The 6,172-nt window shown below is 37.5% G+C and overlaps 1 pseudogene; it reads left to right on the plus strand.

Moving 5' to 3' along the window:
* Nucleotides 1-1,292: 1,292 nt before the first annotated feature.
* Nucleotides 1,293-2,072, plus strand: LOC122054881 (annotated as a pseudogene).
* Nucleotides 2,073-6,172: the final 4,100 nt, after the last annotated feature.

Below are 6,172 nucleotides of genomic sequence, written 5' to 3' on the forward strand. Positions count from 1 at the left end.
AAGTGTCCTTCTATCCTTGACATCTAGATTGATCAATGTGAGGCATAAACCGTGTCATCCTCTAATCAATCTAAATCTTGAATCCCAAGTAGACTCACTCAATCAAATGAGCTCAACATCTCATATTGACTCATTTGGGCATGACCATGCACTTAGTGGTCTCACTCTATCAATAATATCGATGTCTCTCCCGTCATATGGAGGGATAGATCCCATCTACATCACTCACATCCCTCCGCATAATTTGTTACATACCCAGTAATCACCTTTATAGTCCACCCAGCTACGGGTGATGTTTGACGAAGCCAAAGTATGTAACTCCTTATGTAGGGAACCATGGTGACTTCAGGTCTAAGGACTAATAGTCATACTAATAGCCACATAAGAAAGTATATGACACTCATATAACGATCCATGATACTTTCTCATGGCGGGTCATTCAGTATACATTCTCCAATGCATACCCATGTGTCAACTTGATATCTCTATATCCATGACTTGTGAGATCAAGTCATCGAGTTGACCTACATGCTAGTCTCGTCGCATTAACATTGTCCCTGAATGATAATACTTGACTAAGAATGATTAAGAGTAGTGTTCCCTATATCATCTCACTATCGATTCAACTAACCGATTGATATAGGTAAGAACATTCTCACTACAACAAAATCCTCATTTAACAACACTGAAACGACAACGATTTTATGCCAAATCGTTGTTGTTTTGCCTTTTAACAATGGTTTTAACAAAAACCGTTGTCTTTTAGCAGTTTTTTTTGACCTACGACAACGGTTTCTAAAAATCGTTGTCTATTTATATTTTTTTGGAGCTACGGTAATGGTTTTTAAAGGCTACGACAACAGTTTTTGAAAATTGTTGTCTTTGTGCGCTTTTTTAGAATTACGACAACGGTTTTTGAAAACCGTTGTCTATTAAGTGATATTAAATACCGGTGTTTTTTTCCTTCGCCATTTTTTCCCCTTCACCAATTTTTGCCGCCGCTTTTTTTCTTTCCCTCTCCCCGAAAGTTTTTTGCCGCCGCATTCCCCCCTTTACCTTCTCTATCCCTAAGCATTTCCGTCCCTCTTTTCTCACAATCTCTCGCTCACCGGAGCCGCGCAGAAGCAGCAGCAGCCAGGAAGAGTGATCGCAGGGTGACAGCGAGGATCTGGATCATGGGAGCGTGCGCGACGGAGGCCAGGACGCAAGCAGACGACCCCCCCCAGGACGGCTAAATAACAGGCAGACTAACCTGCAAAGGTGATATCTTGACTTCACATCTCCGCTCTTCCATGAGGTATGAAGAAGACCAAGACCCTGTGAGTGCTCTCCTTCGAAACCCTACTCCTGTTCCATTCATTACATATGGCTTGATCTTTGGATTTACCCTTCTGGATTTTGCATACTTTTTCAAGAGATTAGCAGGTTGTGGACTTTAAGAAAGTGGATGCCCTTGTTCACCAGTTCAAAGGCAGCAGTGCCAGGTTTTTGTTCTTTGTTTTCTTCCTCCTTGTTCATTTTTAAAGCAGATATTCTTTAGATCCTCAAGATTTGGCTTTTGCTCATAGAAACTAGCTAGTAACAAGATGATACTTGCAACTGATTCAAAATCCCTTTTTTTCCTTCGCCTTGCAGCATTGTTGCCTAAAGGGTTAAAAATGTCTGCATGGCCTTCCGCAATTACTGTGAGGAAATGGACCACGAAGGGTTAGTTTGTCTTCATGGTCACTCAATTTGAATCATCTAGTGACTTGCTGTCAAAAAATTTGTTTGTGTAGATGCCTCACATGTCTCCAACAACTTAAGCAGGAGTATTTTCTGGTGAAGAACAAGTTGGAAACTTTATTTAAGGTAATGATCATGTAGCTTTGGTTGGAGGTATTCTTGGTAATGCCATGAATCTTATACTAAAATTTTGTATGGTAGCTGGAGCAGCAGATTGTGGCTGCTGGTGGATCAATCCCCATGATGTGGTAGTTTTACTTGCTGAGTGTCTTGTTAAGAGGTGGTGGTAGGAAGTGATGTTCAGGTTCTTTGTTCCTTACCATATGCTATGTGCTTTCTTTGTTGTTCTCCTATTTCACTTGTCCCACTCATGGGAAAAATATCAAACATCTCCTTTTAGTAGTGGATTTAAAGGATGCTAATTAATGTTGTTTATCTCACTTCATGATGTAAATTGACTTTGCATGCACCATTTTATGGCAAAAGCTCCATTTTCTGTAATGATGTGGTTGGTAAGACTTGTTTATCTTGTGTGCTTTTTGAATGATCTGGAGGTTTTCATGATAATTCAATTATGGCCAGGCACTACACAAGTAAATGAGATAGAACTGACTGCTGTCCTTTCATTTGTGATCGCATGCCTCTCTATTCATATACAAGTTCTAAAGTAGACACTTTCCTAGAGCTTTTACAATATGTTTTTTTTCCTACTACACTTTAGTTTAAAAACTTATGTTTTACTTATTTGGATAGTAGGAATTTAATATCAGTCATTAAAACATCACATATAAAAAAAATATCACTACTTATGATATATCAATGGATTATAATCAATTTACTCATCCAGTTAATTGATACCGAGAACATAATTTAAATCAATTGGATCATATTTGGCATATATCAATTTTTCCCCATTTATTTTATTTTTCATAATTTAATTTTGAATTGATACTTGTGGTTCCAGGTTGGTAAGCACATCCTTGTGTTGACTTTAGAGATTGAAAATTGATGTAATTAGCATGTTTTTCTGGTGCTATAATTCAATAATATAATTTATTCTTCCAATGCGAGTAAACATTGTCAGATTCCTTTATACTCCTTTATGTATCAGATTTCTTATGATTATTTCTAATTGCCTTCTCATTTTTCTGGTCGTAGAGATCGAGCGGATTGAAGAAATACTTGCAATGCCGAATGGAAAGGTTAGTTTGCATCTAGTTTAGCTTTTTCCCTCTTAATGGAACATTATTGAGATAGAAATGAGTGAAAAATAAGTCTGTTAATATCTTAATTGTCTCGGAAGAAGTCAATTGTGTCACTTGTGCTGGGCTACTGTATAATTTGAATACTTAATTCTATATTTTTCCCTTTGCTTGACATTATAATTGTTTCTCTTTGAAAGTGCCCTTAATCTTAGTCCTTCATCTCCTATTGACTTTATTCACAGATTATTAGTCTTGATGAAGCTCATACCTCTTGGGTGCTTGACAGATAAATAGATTAGAAATCTTTGTTTTCTTAAACACACTAATGGTTTTATTTTGTTTCCAGAAACTTGATGGTGAAACAAGACCTATCAGAGCTTAGTTTCTGCAATGATACAACAGATTTATCCGAGAATCCCTTATCTCTCCTTTGAGATAATAATTGTTGATTAAGAATCACCCGCTAGTGGGAATTACATGAAGCCCTTGATTAAGTTGTATCCGTTATTGCTTGAATAAGTTGATTAAAGTTGCAAGTTGAGCCTGCACTTTCACTAAGAATAGAAACTTTATCCTTTAATCAAGTAGTAGCTTCTTGATGGAGTTTATTTAGCATATGAAACTCATTTAAGATTTATGTCTGTTGTTCAATGTTTTTTTGACCTCATACTTGCTATAATTTTTGGTTTATAATGCATTGGACCTTATTTAACATTGTTTAAATTTTAAAGTGTGTATTTAAATAGATATATAACAAGTAGCCTTATTGAAGAAACTACAGTGCCAAAGAGGAACATTATTGTAGTCATTCAAAGGTTCAATATCCAAGTTAGTAATTTAACTCAAGTAAGTTTTACAATAGCTTCTTTATATAACTATATTTACATGTTAGATTTTCCCTTGAATTGTTGTCAATCAATAGAATAATGATGCACTACCATGATCTCATCTACCAATTCTCTTTAAATGCTCTCTGATGTCGATCTCTCCATTCACTCATTTCAGCACCAACAAAGAGCTAGCTTCATATACATCAAGAATCACCCTATTCTTCAAGTAATATATATAGATTGACTTTTATTTTTAAAATTTTCATCTATACCTGTGCTATCGATGTTGTTTTCTTACATGTAGAACTACAATGAACAGAAAGAAAGGTAGCAGTATTCAGATCGACATTTGCTTGCCGCCAAACGCAACACCACAATCAGAAAGCATGAAGAAATCTACCAAGGATCATAATGGCAAAGCCACGATACCAATGAGGAAATTGATAATGGAAGCGTGGGAGTTTGCCAGAGAGGACACGGTCAGGGTGACCCTTTCCCTCAAGGTTGGCTTGGCTTGCCTCCTCATCTCCCTTCACATTCTCATCCATGCACCTTATCAAGTCTTCGGCACCAACTTCATATTAGAAAAGGTTGGTATGAAAAAATAAGCAAGTGAGAAAGAGGAGTCCAATGAAATCCTACAAGTTGAAGATTGTGATGGGACTTGGGTTGATAATAATTAAGTGCAATCCTACATGGCATGAACCACCATTAAAAGTTTCTAGTCTTTTGGCTATTGTTCATTAGTTGTAAATAGAGTTTATTTATTTATTTGTATTGGGATAAATTTTATTTGAACATGAGATATGTTTCTTCTTTTGTGATTGTAATTCTTGTATAACTAACATTTTGAATGATATTGATGTGGGAATATTCTTTTTTGATTATGATTCTTTATTATATATTTAAATTGAAATATGATATATTGGTATTAAAAGATAATAATTTAAAAGACAACGGTTTAAAACCATTGTTGTTGTCTATCACCCTCAAAGACAACGGTTAAAAACCATTGTCGTAGCCCCAAAAACAATTGTAACTTGCAGAAAAATGCTCTAATTAACAACAGTTTTAAACCATTGTCTTTTCATTCAAAGACAACGGTTTAAAATCATTGCAAAACTGTTGTCTTTTCATTCAAAGACAATGGTTTAAAACCGTTGTCATAGTCCGCCACTTTTAACAACACTGCAAATTACAACGGTTTAAAGGGCCTACGACAACGGTTTTTAACCGTTATCTTTTAATGTTTTTGTTGTAGTGTCTACTTAAGGACGCTATTATACTTAGTTATTTACCACCAATACAAGTAAGTATAATAATCATAAACAAATGCCTTTATATACATAAGAAATATGATACAATGAGTCCATACAACAATCATCAAATGATTGGCTCTAGGGCTCTAACTAACATGTTGGGGCAATTTTCTTTGGTCAAGTTTGACCAGTTTGACTAAGCTTGAGTTGAGTCAAGTTTGAGTTGAGTCGAGATTTGAGTTTTGATGTTTGACAATAGAAGGAGTTTGACAATATAAGGAGATTGCTGGAGCAATCGTCCGATTATGGAGATGGTTAAAGGGTTGACCAGGTTGATTATGGAGATGGTCAAAGGGTTGACCAGGTTGATGAGAATACAAGTCAAGTAGGTTAAGGTTGACAGGAGACTTGACTGGGAAAGTCTTAACTGGATGTTAGGCATTGGGAAAGTCTTAGTGAGGAGCTATGCAGGAGAAAGTCCTGGTAAGGAGCTAGACAACGGGAAAGTCCTAGTGAGGAGCTAGGCAGGAGAAAGTCCTGGTGAGGAGGCAGACAATGGGAAAGTCCTAGTGAGGAGCTAGGCATGAGAAAGTCCTGCTGAGAAGCTAGGTAACGGGAAAACCCTAGTGAGGAGCTAGGCAAGGGAAAGACCTGGTGAGAAGCCAGACAATTGGAAAGTCTAAGTGTGATCTTGGCAAAGGGTGGAAAGTTCAAGTGTGATATTGGCAAGTGAGAAAGACCTGGTGAGGAGCCAGGCAATTGGAAAATCCAAGTGTGATCTTGGCATAGGTTATAAATCCAAGCATGTGGTCTTGGCGAGGTAAGTCCTAGTGTGACTTGGCAAGGAGAACTCGATAACTAGGATGAGGCCGAACGAAGCTCTTGAAGACAAGGCATGAAGGATGAGGAGATATCCGAGGGATGCAAGGCTGATGGAGGAGGCTAGAATGTTAGTTCGAGGTTAGTCGAGTGTGGTGGTATAATCCGACAACTAGGATGAGGCCGAATGAAGCTCCTGAAGGCAAGACGTGAAGGATGGGAGATATTCGAGGGACGCAAGGCTGATGGAGGAGTCTAGATGGCTAGTTCGAGGTTGGTCAGGTGTGGCCAAATACTAGGCACGAAGACCCAACAGGTCACGGTTGACCAGGAG

Source organism: Zingiber officinale, chromosome 3B, assembly GCF_018446385.1.
Source record: "Zingiber officinale cultivar Zhangliang chromosome 3B, Zo_v1.1, whole genome shotgun sequence".
Classification (NCBI taxonomy): domain Eukaryota; kingdom Viridiplantae; phylum Streptophyta; class Magnoliopsida; order Zingiberales; family Zingiberaceae; genus Zingiber; species Zingiber officinale.